The 20,121-nt window shown below is 43.7% G+C and overlaps 1 protein-coding gene across 2 annotated transcripts in view; it reads left to right on the forward strand.

Annotated features, from left to right (window-relative positions):
- Cacng3 (calcium voltage-gated channel auxiliary subunit gamma 3) overlaps positions 1-20,121 on the forward strand; it is a 78,479-nt gene that overhangs the window by 1,777 nt on the left and 56,581 nt on the right. The gene's annotated exons all lie outside the window — the stretch shown is intronic.

Below are 20,121 nucleotides of genomic sequence, written 5' to 3' on the forward strand. Positions count from 1 at the left end.
GAGAGAGAGAGAGAGAGAGAGAGAGAGAGAGAGAGAGAGAGAGAGAGAGAGAGAGACCCTGGTCTGACCTGGTGCATCCTGAGCTATTTCTTAACATAGTCTTTTCAGTTTCTTCTGAGTTTGGTCTAACTAGATATTGTCATAAACTTCCAATGCCAACCAGTATCAGGGTAACATGTGGAAACCCCCACCTCCTGCTACACACGTTTAAAGAAAACTTCCTTATTTATACCTGTGTCATTATTTTTGATCAAAATAAAACGGAAGTGTTAGGAATTGAATCCACCTGCCTTCATTCCTAAATCATCCCCAAACCCCACAAATAATATTTCATGGAATTTACATAAGGTTGATTCCCCAAGAACTGCAGCTCATCACTTCTAATTCTAAAGATTAGAGGATTTGTTCTACATTATAATGAAGAGGACAGAGCCGTTTTAGAATGGGTAGCCTATCTCACTCTTGAACTTGTTTCACTACATGAGGGTTGACTCTCAGGAGCTCTGGGCAGTGCCTGGGTATCATGGGGAGAGAAAATAGAGATAAAGAAGAAAATCAAAGCCCTGTGGAACCTGGATGCCTGAGGGAAGTCACTGGATTAGAGGGACAGTAGACAGTTTTTTTTTTCCAGGCTTCTGAGGAATCTGTCAAGCTTATCACAGTGATAAGCAAGAAAATATGGATTTCCTATGTCCTCCCCTCCCTTCCTGTCATAGCTCTCTATACCTGCATTCCCAGTGGCTGATATTGTCAGAGCTTCTGGAGAACTTGCATTTATGTAAATGTCTTAGGAAGTCATGCTATGACATCACTCACTAGTGTAATATTGCACCATCCCTGGCCTTCTTCCCATGCCCTGACTCTGAACAACTGCTCTCCTGACTGTAGCGCTACTACAATTGATTGTGTTTCCAATGCATATTTGCAACTGGTGGGAAGCCCAGGTAGGAAGGGGCTACTTAAATTGCAACTACGATCATGTGAAGTCGAAAGACCCGAGCAAGGCTGCAAATGACCTGTGTAACCTTGGCCAAGACCTTTGCCCTCTCCAACTCTCAATGTATCAATAGGAGCAATGATTAGTTTGCAATTGGTGGTCTTGCCTAAGCATTCTCCAACAGGTTTACTGTATCCAGGGCACTGACTGAAAATTGTGAGGTGAATCTTTCTTAAACATTGACAAAATGCTAATATTTGTGATTCTTTGTGATCATGCACAAGCTGGATGGTGAAGTCATTTTCCTTAGGAAATTCCATGAATTCCTTTTCCTATGTTGGCAAGAAGGAATTCAAATTATATTTTGGTGATACTGGGATATGGTGAATGTTTGGATGCCTACATAGTTCCAGAGATGGCATTTAAAAAATCTGAAGCACCTCTCAAGCCCCAAATGGCACATAGGTATATCATGTTTTAGTCATTTATAGTCCTTCTGCTTCTTGCAACTAAACCTGGAAGTACCCAATGAAACACCAATTTTGGCTTTCCCCATTATACTCTATGAAAAAAAAAAATCTGTCAGAGCAGAAGTGTGGCCTAAAATTTCTGAACCCTTGCTCAGAATTTCTCAAGTGATGGTTTCCTCTTTTTTCCCAACATCATGTCCTACACCCACAATTTGCACAAGGAATTGGAAATCCACCCAGGCTTTCTGTGGGCTTGGTGGGAGAAGTGAGAAATTGACTCAAGAAAGAACTGGATGAATTGAAGATGTGTTCTTAGGCAAGTGAATTCTTCTGAGAAAATTCATTTGCAGTCTTCCTACAATTTGGCCCAGCTAAATCATTTTTATACTTTTGAAATATTAAATACAACAAGATGCACAAACATTAATGAATCACAACAAATTTTTTAGCTAATGTATACAGCCCTATCACTAACATGTAGATGGGCCTGGCTAACATTTGAAATGGGATTCTTTCTTAATATACCCAATATATCAAGTGTTTGAGGAATTTGCAGGACCCTTTGGTGTCTGTATGGTAAGATACAGGCTGTAGGCAACATCTATTTCCATCCTCTGAGATTGAAGATGCATAGCCATCTCCTATTTGGTATCTCTTTTCTGTCCCCAAGCCTCAACATCTTCATCTTCTGGTCCTTTATGTATCCAAGGAGACCAGGGGTGGGAGTGGATCTTGTAGCTCAATTTTCTTACAGATCCAATCAGAAGAGTTCCTCCTTCCGTACATTTTTAAAAGCCAAGAGACAATGTGGCTAATTTGTCCAAAAGAAGAAAATGCTCAGGAGGGACATGGCAGTTGTCTGCAAGTATCTGAAAGGCTGTCATTTGGAAGAGAGATTTGAAATGTTCTATGTAGCCTCAATGTGGGTAGAAGTAGGGACTAGAGTTAAAAATAAATAACTATCCAATGGGGAATGGGAATCTCCAGGAAGCCTTGGAGTCCCCGACATCAATGATATTCACATAGGAGAAAATAACTTCAATTGTTCCTTGACTTGACTAGACATTGGAATCTCATGATGAGTTTTTCTAAAATAGATCATCAGAACCCACAATTAAATCTCTTGCTTCTATATGTCTATGATGGATCGCTAGAATCTGAATTTTCTAAGTACTCCAGGTAATCATGAGGTTCAAGCCAACACATATTGAGTATTTACAAGGGGCTTGGACATGACTATGTTTGATAATGAGGATCACATCACTCAAGGAAGAGAAGGATATTTCCAGTTTTTATTCCCATAACCCACCAGAATGTCATTTATCTTTAGCCCTTACTACATGCTAACACTGCTCTATGAATTTCAAAAAAAAATCTTAAACTTTTGATGAAATGCTTTCCTGTTCAGAAGAGCTCAGTGATGTAGGTACAATTATCATTAATCTCATTTTATAGATGAGGAAACTGAGGAAAAAAAATTACATAACTTGCCCAAGGTCATAAACCTCCACACAGCAGTCAATACTTAAAATCTACACTAGGCTGCTCCTCAGAGCATTTGCTAGAGAACATTAATTCGTGTTCTGATGGATAGTTTGCTACTGGTACAAGCATCAGCTCAGGAGAATGCCCAGCCACATGGGTTTTTCCATTCTAGAAGTCCCCGATCTCAGAACACTCAGCCTGTGTGGCATCAGCAGGAGAGCAAGAGCCACCAGATACCACCAACTCAGAGGTGACAAAGGACACACTTTGAATGAAAAAAAAAAAAGATCAACCTATGTACAGACACCCACACTGAGAAACCAAAACGAATGACTGACTCATTATCTGGAAGAGCATGCGAGGCATTCACAAAGTAGTGCCCACCCTAACCTGCAGCAGGTTTCCAATGGCAGCCCGTGAATTGGAGTGAGAACATGTGCAGTATGGAACTCTCTCATTAAGAAAAACCTCTTCAAGTCCTAGCTACAACCAAAGCAATGTATTTCATGGGTAGAAAGACCACTGGCCTAGGAGCTTAGAAGCTCTGGGTGATATATTCATTTAATGTTACTAACAGTTAGCTCCATTGTGTGACTGGTTGTCCTCCATTGGAACCCAGTTGACCCAATTCTAAGAAGAAGAACTTATGGTGAGATGAGGGAGTAAGAAATACAAATAAATGTCCGTGTGGCCTAGGCAAGCAGTGTGAAGTGTGAAACAAGTATTTCAAAGTCCTCTGGATTCTATGGGGCAGGGTTTTAGAATACATTTGGGAAGATATATGGTACCTGAAACTTGGTCTCAGTGTGGGGGCAGTAGGGAGTGGTGGGGACTGTGGCAAATTGAAGGGCACAAGCACCATCTAAAAAAGCAACTATGACTTGACTTCAGTTGATTTTCACCTCGGGGAGATGTGCACCCAATGGGGCCCAGAATTACCTGTAAAGAAAAGCCAGGGTGCAAAAATCTCTTCGATTTTAAAACGCGGGCAACTGGTTTGCCTTCTTAAAAAATCTGGCATTAATTGTTTCCATTGTAGCTGAACCTGGCCTACGGGATGCCAGTTTTGAGTCCCCCAAATTGCCTCAGTGCCCTTTCTAATCCAAATTTTGGATATTTTCATATCTGATCCCTAAATTGTCCTTTATAAGCCAATAATCACTTTTTCAATTCATTTTTTTTAAAAATGAACTACTAAGAAAAGAAAGCCCACTTAGGATTTTAGGACAGGGGACTTAAAATTTATGGAAAAGAGGTTCAATAAACTGCTGTTTCTGCTCCAGATGGGCCTAGATGACACCAAACATCTGGCTGAAAAACTGGAAAAAAAAAATTAGCCAGTCATTAGAAGTTCCCCCATATTTCCTCGTCTCCAGATGGTTGACTTTTTCAGCCAGATGGGGTTCCAGCTTTATTTATGTGTTCGGAAGGCTTCAGGGAAGCTGCAAAGATGTGGTTGAGCATGAGGGGAGACAGAGACATCCCAGTTATGGAGGAATTCCTGTGTGCCGAGCCCTGGGCTCCGATGGGGTGACTCACATTTGGCATCTTCTACCCCCAGGAGACTCGGAACGCCATAAGGACCCCTGGGTTTGGAGACACGGCTGCTTAGACACAGTTCCTAAGTAGCCCCTTCTGCTCCCCCAGTCCTGGACTGAATGCCACACACCCCCCCCTTAGCCATGGGTGTAGAACGTTCTAGAGCTCTTCTCCCTGTACCCTTCTGTATTCTTCCTCCTCATCCACAAGCCCCCCCCCCAAAACACATAGGAAGGAGGCTGGGGTCCTAGAATAGGCGTGGGTGACCTGGCCGTGTGTGGGTTTAGTCAGGACTGGGCAGGAAGTAGAGGTCAGAATGTAAGCATGATGAACAGGCAAGTTTCCACCGACTTCCCACCTCGGCTACAGCCCCCCTGGCCCCTTCTGGAACCTCCCAGAGATTCCTAAGATCCATCAAGTGAAGGGTGAAGAGCTGACCCCACAGGCACCCTCTCGGCCCTGGGAAACCATCTGTTCTTCTGGGCTGGCCTTGTGCTTTACTGATGGCTGAATATTTGAAATCTCATTCTGAGTTGTGTCATCGCTGGTAGAAAGACCCTCCTTATGTTTTTTCTACCTCTCCTGTGTGACTCCACAATCCCACCCATTTTAAGAAGTAGATGCTTTGAAAATACTGTTGTTGGTTTCACCGCTCAAAATTGTATCTTCTGGATTAGAATAAAGGCCCGTGGCTGGCCTGTGTCCCAAAGCTGGGTGATCAGTGTGGTTTATTTGTATGGGGTAACTAGTGGGTGTCAAAAAAATGATTAAAACAAGGAATCAGGCAAAACGAGGGTGCATTCTTTTAACGTTCTCCCAGACTGTGTGCAACAAGTTCACCTGAGAAGTCATCTCATTCTCTGGGGACATATATGTTTAACTTTGCTGCTTCTTCTTCTTCTTCTTTTTTTTTTTTTTAATAAATTTGGGCCTAGCTGCTGCATATCCCCTAGTAGAAACCTGAGAAAATGCATACACATAATTTTTGGTCAGTAGAGGGACACATGATCTCTGTTCATTAAAAGAGATAACCCCAAAGATTGTGGATTTAGTACTTGCTTTCCGGAACACGAATCCGTTTTATATCTAACTTAGCAATCTTACTTGAGAACTTTTTCCCTGAAAAATAAAATAACCCAGTTTTTCCCTTCCTTATAGTTGAGTTGGAGAAAAAAAAAAATCTGACATAAACTCACTACGTATTTTAGAAGAATTGTCTTTTTTTTTAAGCAATTTGAAAATTATGCTGACATGGGGAAGTCCCCCCAATGAAAACAATGTTTCTGAGGTTGAAGAGAAACCTGGAAAACCCCAAGGCTGATTTCCTCCTCCCACATCCTTGTGACCCTGGCAGAACGCACCGCTCCAATAGAGGAGCCGACGTGCCTTCACAATTTATTCAAGACCAGAGTGGATGCTGGATAATAGCAGGGGTTTGGGGGCCTGGTGGAGTTGTGGTCTCATCTGGATCCTCCCACTTCCTGACTGGGGGACCTTGGAAGTCCCTCCCCCTCTGAGCATTATTTTCCTTACCTGCCGAAGGGGAGAGAACAAAAATAGCAAGTGCTCTGAACGGTTTTACATTTAGTTCTTGTGGCTCCTTCAAGCCTCTGAGTAACACATTGGCCATGAGCTCACGATTCATTCATTTTAGACGATATCTATTTGCAAAGAAAAATGGTGGTTAGCCTCATATACCAATTTCTCCCCTTTCTCCAAATACTTTGAGTTCCTCTGCCTGTGGCTCCAAGAGAATCATGCATATCAAACAGGGGACCTGGGAAAAAGAGAGACTAGTATCTCATCACCAGATTGGATGTGCTCAGGTACCAGTCTCAGGAAGGGAGTTGGGTGGGGAACAGGGTGGGTAAGTGATGGGGCAGCCTTTTTGGAATGGTGATGCCCTGTGCATGGACTGGTTCCAGTGATGGAGAGCTGAGTTTGAGCCATTGTGCGCCTGTCCCCAGGCAAACTGCCCCTAGCCAGGTCTGCAAGTTGCTTGTGAAGACATTGCCCTACCCAAAGCTGTCTGGCCTTGGGGTCCAGCCGAGGCTGAAAGTCACCCACACTCCACTCATCAGACTCACACCTTGGCCCAGAACTCTGTCTACCCAAAGGGAAGAGGATCTTTTAAAAAAAATGGTACAGGTCAACTTGGGTACCAACAGCATGGGTCTGTGAGTGGCTGATAGCAGGAGCCAACGCTGAATAGGAAATCCTGCCCCAGAGTTAGATGTGCCACATCAGGGAAGGAAGTGGCGGTGGGAGGGCACCCTAAGACTCTCCACTAGTCAATGCATGTTCCCTGCTGAGAGTCAACATGTAGGTCCCCGCCACACAGAGAGCCCAGCCGTGGGTGCTGGCTGGAAAAACTGTAACAACCAATCAGAAAGATTTGCAAGGTCACCCAGCAAAATGAAGTGACAGGTTGATTTTTATTTTCTCTCTCTCTCTCTTCCTGCTCTGGTCATGGGTCTCTAAGGGAAATGGGATTTGCTATCGTTTGGAAGCATAGAAATCTCCTCCCTTCCCGAGGAGAGCCAGTAAAGCAGAGATAAAGGAGGAGCATTCTGGATTGGAGTGGCATTTCAGGGGTCTGCTGAGGCTTGCTCCCCAATGCCGCAGATGAACAGCAATGTCTAGAAACTTCTCAGCCGAAGAGATATCCCTCCAAGGAAGGGGCTCATCTGTGGCTACTTCCTGTGAGCTTGGGTGGGACAGCTACCTCCAGAGCAAATCTTCCCTCCTTCCTGGAATTGGTAAGCCAGAGAGGTAGTGTTATGGATCCTTAGGGTTTGCTTTTAAGGGAGCTATAGGAGTGGACAGGCCATGAGAACCAACCCCAGAGAGATCCAAGGACCAGGCCCTGAGCCTTTCTTTCTTTCTTTCTTTCTTTCTTTCTTTCTTTCTTTCTTTCTTTCTTTCTTTCTTTCTTTCTTTCTTTCTTTCTTTCTTTTTTCTTTCTTTCACAGATTCTGACACACACTGATGTCAGGCACTGTTCTCAGGAAGCACTCTACAAACACTGCTTCATCTCCACGACTTCCTCCGGAGATAGATCTTATTATTATCCCCATTTTGCAAAGAGAAGTGTGCAATCAATCAGAGCCAGGATTCAAACCTCACTCTCTGCTGTCTTTTATTACCTAATGCCGGCCTAAACAGGCTGCACTGATCTCATAATGGGCCTTGTCTACTTCTGGTTTTTCTGCTCCACTAGCAAGAGGACGGAGGCTCAGAGGGTAGCTTGTCCAAGATCATGCTTCTAGGTGACAGGGACGTGAGCCTCAGCCTCACTCGCCCTAACCATCACACTACACTGCCTTGATTTAAAAGCCCAGGCCTAACGGGCTAGGTTTCCTTCTACCTGTCTGCTCTGATGTCAAGGAGAGTGTGGTATCAATCACTAGCTCTGAGCCATTCAATGACTAGGAAAAAAAAAAATTACTCCAACAGTTGCCACAAGCAAGGTCAAGGTCAAAGAGAGAAAATAGTGAAGCCAATAAGAGTTTTAGCCTCTGTAGCACTCGGCTGTGAAGAAGCACTGTCTCTGGAGGTTCAATGCAAATTTTTATTTGAAAGGTGACGTGTCAATCATTTGGAAGTGAGAAGCACAGGCGTCTGAGGGGGGTGGGGCGGTGCACGTGAGCAGACCACTGGAGGGCCTCACATCTTCCCTGCCGGGCCAAGTGTGTGCAAACTTGGGCATGCCATTAGGTTTGTGGCTCTCCCCCTCCCTGAGGATTAATCTTGGCACAGTATTTATTTGACCTCTTTGAGCTTTCAACTCTGGGCCAAGCAGAAGTCAAGGATTCCATCCCCAGTCCACCTCCTGGTTTTGGGTTTGGACAACTCTATTCCACAGGCAAAATCCATCTGCAGCCAAATCCCCAGTGCATCCCTCAGAGGCCAAAATCATCTCTGAAGAGCACCAGTCAGTGCACCCATGTACCACCAGGCCTGATTTTTGCTGACCTTGGGCTTGAGTGGACCAGAAATGGGCAGATGGATGAAATTTGGGGCGGACAGGTCCTAACACCAACAAATATTTTGTTACCATCCCCAAACTCTATTCGCCACCTTTCTCTGAATCACCAGCCTAACGCCAGAGCCTGGGGTATATAGTAGATGCTCAATAAATATACATTACTTTGTTGCTGGAGGGAGGATAACTCAATTACCTTGCGCTTCTCCTGGTGTAAGCACACTAATCCCTAACAATTGCTGTTCTGCTCCTGAGTGCTTACAAACCACCCTTTTAATAACATATCCTATTATGCCAGTCATGATTTTTTTTTTATAATTCAGCAGCCTGTAGTTTATGGAAATCTGGCTTTCCAGTCTTGAAAAAAAAAATCTCCATGCTATTTGTCATCTGTTATTTTCCATTTTGTCCTTGAAGATTGTCCAGAATAGTTCAACCATCGCATCTTAAAATTCCTCCAATACCTTGGGTGCAAACTTGTTGTGTGGACATATTGTGTATACACCCAGCAGACTGCTTCTATTCCTTGTGCCTAAGAGTCTCTCTATATATTTAGTTACCTGGACGTTTAGGAAATGGAATTTCCACTACTCTATATTCTGTAGCATATGCTGTTTGGTATCATGCATTGCTGCTCTGGAATCCGATAATACCTACCTGTTAAATGAGAGAGATTCAAAAACTCACGGGTAACGACTGGGGGGCATCTTCTCTCATCTAATCCATTACAAAATTCTACTGTCGCCCGTGGAAATTGGTTTTGGCAGAGGGCAGTTAATAGAGATGCATATTTACAACAAATCATTTTGACCCTTTGCAAATCCCGGGGCCGCAGAACCAATTAGCTGTTTCTCAGCTGAAGATGCCTTAAAAATCTGCATCACCCCGTGAGTTCGGATTCTTCAAAATATTGCTTTTCACCAAAGATGAATCTGGCGTGGGATCAAAATGTTCTAGGTGTTTAGAGAAAAATAAAAAAGATCAAATCAAGAGGCAATGATGTTAATCGGAGTCAAAGGGTCTACCGTGCAGCATAATAATTGCCCCTTGTGCCTTTGCACTCTGCGATGGGGGGAGGATTCTGCTCCTGAGCAGTGGGGAGATGGCAGGGTTAGGGATGGAAGGAATTATAAGGTCTGGACCAAGGAAATCAGGGCGAGGCCAGCTCTGGAGGACTATTTGCCAGCGAGAGTCCCTGGGGCTTAGCTGCAGGGACCTCTCATCGCCTTAAGAAGTAAGGAATCATTTCCCAGCACAAGGGACTCCTTCCAAATTACCCTGACACGGGGCGCTGGGGTGAAGTGGACACCGAAGTTTGAGCTTCCTTGAGAAGGGGACACTTCATTTACAATGTGAAAGGGGCGAGAACCAAGTCCAGTGGTTGCTGGGGGAAGGGCATTGAGGCAAAAGGAACAGCAACTGCAAAGACCTGAGGTCTCAAGGCAGCTGTGTGGCTGAGGAGGAGGGAAGTGGGTCAGTCGAGGTCCTGGGGGAGCCAGGCCACCCCCAGGCCTTGAAAGGAGCTATAGGGACTTTGACTTTGACTCTGAGCAAACTGGAAGCCTCTGGGGAATTTTGGACTCCTGTTCTTGAGTTTGCCAGGTCTGAGTCTTCTCCACGGTGTCACCTGCTGTGGTTCGTCCTGTGACTGTCCCTTCTTCCCTCAGGCAAGAACTTCAGCTGTCTCTTTAAAACCTTTGCCCTGCTCTGTCCTCAGCCTCCTGGTGACAGGGCGCCGTGAAACAGCATCTCAGCCTTGTCCTCCTTCTTCCCCTAAAGAGGAATCCGTGGTCCCTTATGATTCTCAGTGTTTTAATTCTCCCTGGGGCAGGGAGGGGGGCGGTTTAAATAAAAAGTGACATCCATGTAGAAACTTCTGGCACTGATGGAACCTTGCAAAGATCTTGCAGTCATCCTTCCTGCCGGGCAGTCCCTCTCCAGCTCACAGATCTTCTCCCACCCCTGCGGCTCAAGCTAGCATGTCTTCCCTGCAGGCCCCCCATCCAGCCTGGAGAGCCCATCAGTCATGCTAAACGAAGGGTTTGCAATTGGTGGGTACTCTGGCCGGGGTTCCCTGCCCTCTGGGTACCTCTCCAGCAGCCACTGTCTGCTGGACACAATGCCAGGTCCTGAGGACTTGGACGAGGACCAGGGAGACAGAGTAGGTAAGCTAACAACCATGAAGGGGAGGTGCAGGCAAAGATGGCGCACCCAGGTGAAGCTCCTGCAGCATCGAGTAGGAGGCCCTGGCTTAGTCAATGTTGGGGTTGTCATGGAAACGCTCCCTTAGGGCTTCTGCCTCCCCAAAGTGCCTGGTCCTCCGGAGGTGCTCGAAGCACTTTTGCAGAACACACAGAGGCTTATGGAGAACACACCACCGAGGACTGTCCTCTCCTGGTCCTGGGAGTTGGAATCCAAGGGAATTCAGACCTCCTGGCCTCTTCCCCTTAGGCAAAGGGGACAGAGATCCTTGAGGACCCTTTGAGTGATCACACATTTATTATTGAAAAAAATTATTATTGAAAAAAATTGACCCTGGCTATTCAATTATAATGGTTTTCTTTTTTGCATGGTATTTTTCCTGGTGTATTTTCTTAATCAAAATACTTTCAAAATGTATAAGTGAGAGGCTGGGGCACAGATAGAGAGCTTGCCTAGCACGTGTGAGGCACTGGGTTCGATCCTCACCACATAAAAATAAATAAAATAAAGGTATTGTGTCCATCTATAACTAAAAATCAGAAATATAAAAGTAATGCAAAAGCACATTTTTATTTTTATTTTTATTTAAAAACATTTTAAAGCCCACGTCCTTTTATTTATTTATTTTTGGTACTGGGAATTGAACCCAGAGGTGCTTAACCACTGAGCCATATTCCCAGCCCCTTTTTTAAATTTTTTATTTAAAAACAGGGTCTCACTGAATTGCTTAGAGCCTCGCTAAGTTGCTGAGGCTGGCTTTGAACTCACAATCCTCCTGCCTCAGTTTCCCAAGCCACTGGGATTACAGACATACACCACCAACACGCATTTTTTTTAATATAACACAAAATCTAACTGAGTTTATCTTTGCACCCTTACTATAATCTCATCCACTCCTCCTTCCCCCAAAATGATTGCCATTTCCGGTTTGGTGAATAGCTAATAAATATCATTTCCTTATTTTTCCACCCTACCAAATCAAAGGGATGAGAGAGGGTATGATTTTCCTCTTTGAGTTCAAATTCTTCAGAATCTACTCAAAAGCTTTCTAAAATCTATCTTATTATGTATAAAGGCACTTAATCATTCACACTATTTTAAAAATTAAATCAGAGAGAAGGGATTTTAATGAGAGTCACCCACCTCCTCTTCCCCAGTGCAAGTTATTTTTTTAACCATTTCTGATTTGGTTCTGCCGGTGTTCACCCACATCCCTAAATAATATGTTTGTCTATTTCTTGATTTATCATCTATTGACTTCCTGCCATGATACGGGAGGACTGAGCTAATTTACTCCACCCTCTGTATCGATTAACTTTCTAATTTTTAAAAGTAACATAAATCTTCATTTCTTTTCCCACTCACCTTGGATAGAATGTCTTAGCCTCCTGCTTTCTGGAAGGAGGATGGGCACATCCTCCATCGGCCTCTACCTGTGTCTGTTGGTTATATCTGTTCCTCATTGTCAAGATTCATCCGGGTGCGTCCTGTTCTGCGGCTGCACCAATACCTTCCCTGCTTGGGCTGTGGACAGACTCTGAAGTTGGACAGCCAATGGCCATGATGATGACTATGTAGATCACATCCGACTCCAAGCGAAGGGGTTTTCTGTCAATTCCCCTTTCTGGCTTCGATGTCACCATCTCTGAGTCACTGGAAGGAAAATATCCAAATGGTGTTCACCAGTTGCTCAAAATTATGTCGCGTGTGTGTTTACATCACAGTTGGGCAGTTTAGTACAATTTTCATTTTTTTTTTCCTGGAGTTTCTGAAGGACCCAAGGGGGTTTTTAACATGTTCTTTTAGAGCAGAATTAGGTTTTTCAAAAAACACAAGCCCTGTGTGTGTGTGTGTGTGGCGGGGGGAGATCTTTCTGGAAGAATTACTCCTCTTTCCCCACCTCTTTTTCCTACTTCTTCAGTAGAGTCTGAGGTTGAGAATTCAAACTCTCCCACCATGAGCTCAAGCAAGCTCGAAAATCAAGTCAACCACATAGGACCATCTGACTTCCGGTGCGTCACTTAAGCTGAGTTGGTTTCCTCATCTAGATTATCATTGCAGCCACTCATAAGGTTGCTATGGGTACTTAATATTTGGATGGCACTTAGAAGAGTGCTTGTCACACATAAGTACCAAGGTGGTGGTGGTGTGCTTATCCCATTTTCCCAGAATAAAAAGATTGCACGAATCTCCTCATCTGCACTGTTCTGTCAACAGCAGGAAATCATCTGGGCCATGGCTGCTGTATCCCCTAGAATTTTCTCCAGCCTCAGAGAAGACTGAGGCAAAGCCAAAGATACAGTTGATGGAGACCCCTCCCAGGGAACCAGGCTCACAGTCTTTAGGGACCAAGTCTTGGGCCTGATTCTTTTCAAAGTCGTTGATAGGGTCATCAAAATGTTAGGAAATCTATGTCCCTAACATTCTCCTAGCTTCTCAGTGTTCCTATTCTTGTAGCTTCTCAGTGACAGCAGCAGGATTCAAACTCGGGTCTTGCAAATCTGAAAGCCAAAGTCCTTAATTCCGATGCTACAGCCCAGCCTTCTCAAGGGTGGACTTCTACCAGAGCCAGGGGGCAGGGACGCAGGCTTCCCAAGATCCTTCCAGAAAGTCCACAGCATCAAAACTATTTCAGAGTAATCGTAACCTCCTGTTTGCCTTTTTCATTGTGTTGACATTTGCACTAATGATGCAAAAGCAGACACGGGTACACCTGCTGGAGCCCGATCACAAACCATGACAGTGACTCAGTCGGCATTGTGTGAATTACCACCACTCCTAGGCAGAGAAAACATTAGTGTCACTTTAAGATATTCCTGGCGGAACAGCAAGAAAAACAGAAAAGAAAAAGTGTTCATTTTATTAAATCTCAAGGCTTGAGCAGTCGATTTTAATAGTGTGGGTAACACAGTGGGAAGCATCTTCGAGGCACCTCAGATGCAAAGCCAAGTGCACTGGTGGTCTCTGGCAAAGACCCTCGGGGGACTGAGTCGTGAGCTGCACTCGCTGCTTTCCCCCCCACCACTACCCCATGAAACGTCATATTTACTTGAAAGAATGACTGACAGGCAAATTATGGTTATTCAGACTTGGGTATTTGGCAGATTTTTTTTTTCAAAAAATGAGCTAAGTAAGCCTGTCACTTCAAAGAAAGCAACTAACAGTATTTGTTGCCAAGGATAAAATTCAAGGTTTCAAGTGAAAATTCCAATTTGGGAAAACTTGTATCTGGCCCCATGAACCAATGTGATGTTCTTTTTTTTTTTTTTTTAATATCGTGTACTGAAATGTGGCAAATTTAGAAGACCTGAATAAGTTAGTGAATCAATATTTCCCAGAAAACCAATGCATATGCCCAGGAAAAGATCCATTCAAGGTGCAAGATGAGAACAATGGCTTTTAATAGGCCAGAACATGAAAAGCTAATTAATATGGTTTCAGATTCTACATTGCAACCAGCTTTTAAGAATCTACACTTGTTGAGATTTGGTGTAATAAAAAAGAACAACATCCACAAATATTTTCGCAGGGTATTCAAATATTCCTCTCTTTGCCATCCACATATTGGTGTGAGATTAGATTTTATTCATTTACTTCGGCCCAAACAACCTTTGGCCAAGGATCAAATGCAGAGCCAATGAGAATCTGACTTCTATGAAGCCAGACATTGAAGAGGGTTGCAAAGAATCTAAAAACAAATGCCACTCTTCTCATTCAATATTTTTTTTTCTGGAAAGTATATTATTTTTTTTCATGAAAATGTGTTATTGATGGTAATCTGCAACTGGGGTTGCTCATCATTTGGAAATGAATTGAAAATTTAAAAGTTTTTTTTTTTTTTGCTTCTTTCTAATTCAAGAAATACCAAATAGATACAAGTCACAAAAACAAAAAGCTCAATCATTAAGCATGAAGCCAGACGGAGAGCAAAAATTTGAGGGCTGTATTTTAATTCTGATGACAAATTTCAGATGGTCCAGGAGAGACACTGAAAGAGTCATTTTCTAACCTTGTCACATTGGCTTCTGGGCTTGCCTTTCCTTCTCCGGTGGGAGATGAAACACGGTCCCTTGGTGAGAACTGCCATCTCTGTTTCTGAGTTCTTTTTTAGTTGCAGCTAAGCAAAGCCATTGTTCCTCCATTGCAAGAGGCAATGGGGGACTTCAGCAGCCCCCGGAAGAGGTGTCTTTGATTAAAATGCAGCCCTGCTGGTGTAAAGTCTGATGGGGCCCGGAGGACGCGTAGCATCTTGTGTCTTTGTTCACAGTGACAAAGCCAAGCCACAACTCCACGGAGTCGGGATCTAAGTGCAGGAAAACCATGCTGTAGCTCCTCAGACGTTTGGTGGCTTAAATTTATGTACTGTCCACTTTCTACCCTATAAGCACAGAGAGTGCGGTGAGGATGCAGAGTTTATAGGATGGAAGGGACTATTGGGAAGTCTCTGAACACACACTCCCCTTGGCCCATCTGCTGCTAGGTTCTAGAAAACAAAGAGAAATCAGAAGAAAAAATAAGGCTGGTGTCTGCAGCCCGGTACATCTCTTCTGTTTCTTTGTTGCTCGCCCAGCCCCACATCTGTTCCTCTTTTCTCCTTCTGGGAATGGAGTTCTCGTTTTCTTTGGGGGATCTCTACGTCACCCTGTTCACAATCCGTGTGGTTCATATGGAACAGACCCAAGCCCAGCTCTCAGGATGAGTATGTGACCTAGGAATGACCTTGAAGATTATCATAAGGCACCTGGAGTTTATACCAGGCCAGTGATTCTCAACAGGGACATTTGGCCATGTTTGTAGACATTTTTTGGTTGTTACCATTTGGAGGGGAGCGGTACTGGATCCCGTGGGTGAGGCTGGGGAGGCTGCCAAACACCTGGCAAAGCACAGGGCACCCCCCACACCCACACCAGCAAAGGACTATCAAGTCCCAAATGTTGAGAGCATCAAGTCCGAGAACCTGCTGGGAGGGGAAGGGGGAGCCATGGGAGGGCTGTAAGCAGAGGGGCCATGTGACCTGAGTCGGAGCTTTTACAGTGAAGTGGCCTCATAGTAACAGACTGTGGCTACTGCAATCGCCCTGGTAAGAGAGGACTTGAGAAACGTGAAGCTCATGTGATCTGGAAATAGACATTTGGAAACTGGCCGAAGTAAAGAGCAGAGGCTTAGTGGGGAATGAGAACCTCGGGTAAGCTGTGACACATAGCGCGTAGGTCCAGACACAGAGCCCTTGGGAGCTTCCACATGTCACAGTAAAGTCATAATCTCCACATCTAACATTGCACGTGCCACACCTGCTACGCTACATAATTTACATGATCACATAAGCAACTCTTACTGTCCCCATCTGGCAGAGAAGAAAACGTACACACAGAGAGTTTAAGCAACAGACCCAAGGCCACACAGGTAGCTATCACCTGAGACAGAATTTGAACTCAAAGGCTATGAGGCCATGGCTTCCCTCTATAACCACCAGGCTACCTACCCAAATGGAGAAGAAAGAATCTTCCAGAAGAAAAAAATCACAAGTCTCAGAAGAGCTGACAGATGCATGAGAGTTAGGGAGACCTAAGCAAGGTTTCATCTGGAGGCTCCTTCTGGCTGGACTGTAGAGAGCAGAGTGGGGAAGGGAAGAAGAATATTTGAAGATGGATTATGAGGACTTAGTGCAACAATGCAGTAACAATGGATTCCCATATTAAGGAAGGGGCAGAAGTGATAGAGGCTTCGGCCAGCACTTTGGCCGATACTCAGAAGCAAGAATCGGACAGAATTTCCTGATGATTCTATGTAAAGGGTGAGGGAGAAGGAGGTCAAAGACTCTTCCAGCCTTCCGATCCCCTTCGGTGACAGCAAGCTCAGTCATGGAGAGGTGGCGAGTTAGCTTTTGAACACATCGAGTTTGCAGTCACCTATGTGACATTCAAGCGGGGCTGTTGAGGGGGCCACTGGATCGTCTGCTGTGGTGCTCCTGGGGACATCTTGTCTAATTATTTCTACGCTTTCTGATCACAAAACACTCAAACATGCACATCCCAACCCCCGCTAATTGTAATCGAGACAACCCCATGAAAAGGCCATTAGGGGAGATTCCGGGTGACAGATGAACTGATGTTAAAAGTCCGCGTGCGACATCAGGAGGTCACCGCGGTCTAATTGGGCACGGATAAGGTTTACTGGGTCACGGGAAGCAAGTTGTGCGTAACCATTCTGTCAGCCCCTTGCCTGCTATTTCTGACTTATCTTCTGGTTTTGAGTGAGCATTAAGGAACCCTTTCATAAATGGTGACCTTTCGAAATTTGAAATGATGGTTTCTGGCTAATTTCCATAGCAGCCCTGGGGCTGCTGTTTGAAGGTCATGGGCTGGAAGCTCTTGACTTGTCTGCACCCTGTGCTCTCAACCATAATTTGGAAAAGGGCAGTGTTATTTTCATCCTTAAAATGCCTATCATTCAGATGAAGGAGCATCTTCATGGTTGTGTGGTCAAACATGGTTTCATGAAAAATGTAATAAGCTTATTTAAAAAAATAAAATAAAATAAAAAAGACCAGACCCAATCTCTTGTGCAGAATTCAGGAGCCTTTTGCCTGAAGTCGTAATAATACAATAATACTGTCCATGTTACCTGGAAGTCTCTGAGTGGCACCAAATTCTGTTTTAAGACTGGAGATACAGAGAAAGGAGAGAACCTGATTGGTTCACATAACTGGAGAGTGTAGACAGGGTTAGATGTATGGGGTTGAATCTATTGTTTCCTTTGCTTTCTGCACCAACTCTATTTTGAAGCCATGAATGGGAGACTCAGGAATCCACCAGGATGCTCTCTTCCAGGCCAGAATCCAGCATGAGTAGGCGTTTCCTGCCCAGCAAGCAATTCATTGGCTGGGGTTAGGTCACGTGCCCACGACTGAACCAATCACTGCAGGAAAGGGGTCTCAAAGAGCTGATTGGCTGAAGCTCAGTCAGGGGTTCCAATCTAGGAGTAGGAGAGCCAGAGCGCCCCCGCCCCCCAGAGACAGGTGTGCTAATAAACAGCAGCTGTGATTGGTGGGCTGCTACCTGTCCAGAACTGTTCTAAGCAATGTGCAATATTTTTTTTTTCTCATTTGTTCCTTATAATGACCATTTGGGGTAGGTATTATTTTATCACCTTTTTAATCATGAGGGAAAAAAATAGTGATAATAAGTAAATTGTCCCAGGAGCCACCACTGATAAAAGACACAACCACAGAGAGGTGAAGTCTCCTTCCCAGAGACCCCCAGGAGATTCCAATAGTGGAATCCCGATACATTCAGGCAGCCTGAGAGCCCAGCCACAGCCTTCTGTTACCACCCTGGGAGAGGATGGAGTTTCCAGATGGCCACTCTAACTTAACACTCTGCAGTTACAGAGGCTTTCAAATATGACTTCGTTTTTCCCCCTCCTAACAAACTTTATGAATGAGACTGGATGCAAGAGCAGCATTCCCATCCCCCATGAGGAACCTGGGGTTCAGATTCATTGATCAGCTCTAGATCAAACATGGAGGCAGCTGGGCCACAGGAGAGTGGAATCTCATGCCCACCCCTTCTGACCCCGCAGCAGCGGAACCTAAGAGCTTGGTAAATGTTCAGGGCTTATCCCAGGCTTTTCCAGAGGACTTACCTACATGTGCCACCCCCTTGCTACTTTCTGTACTCCTTATAGGCAGAGGTCAAAAATCCCAAGAACTTGGACACAAAATTACCCTCGCAGACTATAAACTGTAAACCTATTTATGCATCAATGTGTCCATGTGAAATTTATCTTTTGTCAAATTCATATTCATGCATAATAGATATGCACACATACACACATAAAACAGATTGATTTCTGAATATTCTAATGTGATTTTTAATCTATATTTTTATTTCTGAGATTCTGTCATACTGGTTTTTGAATTAACGTAGCTTTGCAAGACTCTGAATACTACATGGGCTTCCTTATCGATATCTTAACTCATGATCTGATTTTCCCAGCAGATGTTCTGACTGTTCTATCAGCTTGCCAGAAAAAAACTGGGATAGTGATAAAGATTTAAATAATAGATTTATTTGGGCACAATCAAAACATTGATTTCATATTTTAAATGTCTCTTTTATTTGTTAATATTCTATTCTATGTCTTTTAGAGAAATTTTAACATTTTTCACATTCAAGCTGGGGATAGTATTTCTGGGTAGTTTCTATATTTTGGGAAAGTCATGTTACTTTCCAGGATATTTTCCAAGTTATTAATATTACTGCTATAGAAGAAAGCTACTATTGATCTGTGATTATCTATTTGTAAGATGCTTGAACTTTTCTTTTACTGGTGCCTATTGTAATTAATTTCATTTAGGTTTCTGGTTATACAATCCTTTTTTTTTTTTTTTGGTACCAGGGATTGAACCCAGGGGCACTTTACCACTGAGCCACATCCCCAGTCCCTTTTTATATTTTATTTGGAGACAGGGTCTCACTGAGTTGCTTAGGGCCTCGATAAATTGATGAGGCTGGCTTTGAACTCACAATCCTCCTGCCTCAGCCTTCTGAGCCACTGGGATTACAGGCGTGAGCTACCACACCCAGCCTCAGTTGTACAATCTTATCGTCTATAAATAATAGATAAAGCTTCACGTCTCCCCACATTTCTTTTCCTTGGGATGAGGTTTAAATCGCAGTGTTAGGTAACGTAGTGGCCATGGACCACCTTGCCTTACTCCCCACTGTAATAGCTTCCTGTGAATGGTACTATCAAAATGTCACTACATGGCATAAATGTCTGAGTAGACATCTCAAAATTCACACAAGCCCAGTGATCTGCATTGTAGTAACTCCTCTGAAGTGAAAATTTCCTGCAGGATTTTACCAAGAAGCAGGGTATTTTCCATTGGTTGAGACAGGTTTTCTATATTACTGGTATTTATCAAGGTTTCCACTAATGTCTAGCTAACTAAGAATTTCAATCAGGCAAGGAGGTTTATATATTTGGATATCTATTGAAATTATAAAACTTGTTTGTTTTGTTTTTAGTAGCAGGGATTGAACCTAGGGGCACTCAACCACTGAGCCACATCCCCAGCCCTTTTCATATTTTATTTAGAGAAAGGGTCTCGCTAAGTTGCTTAGGGCCTCACCTAAGTTGCTGAGGCTGGCTTCAAACTCTCGATCCTCCTGCCTATGAGATACTGGGATTACAGGCATGCACACACCTGGCTGAAATTATAATTTTTTAACCCTTTTGTTTTTTTAATAGGACAAGCTGTATTAATGCCTTTCATCTTAGCAAACTAAGCTTCCATTCTTTGTAATAAATCCTTGGGAGTCATATTTTATTTTTTGTTATAATGTTGAAATAGATTTGCTAAAATATAATATGGGATGTAGTCACCTGATCAAATGATTTTTCTATACTCTGAAATAGACTAAAATGACAGGTAAATGTTCGTATAAAAATTTATGACCTGGGGCTTGCCTTTTTTTTTTTTTTTTTTTTTTTTTTTT

This window comes from Marmota marmota, unplaced genomic scaffold (genome assembly GCF_001458135.2).
Source record: "Marmota marmota marmota unplaced genomic scaffold, marMar, whole genome shotgun sequence".
NCBI lineage: Eukaryota > Metazoa > Chordata > Mammalia > Rodentia > Sciuridae > Marmota > Marmota marmota.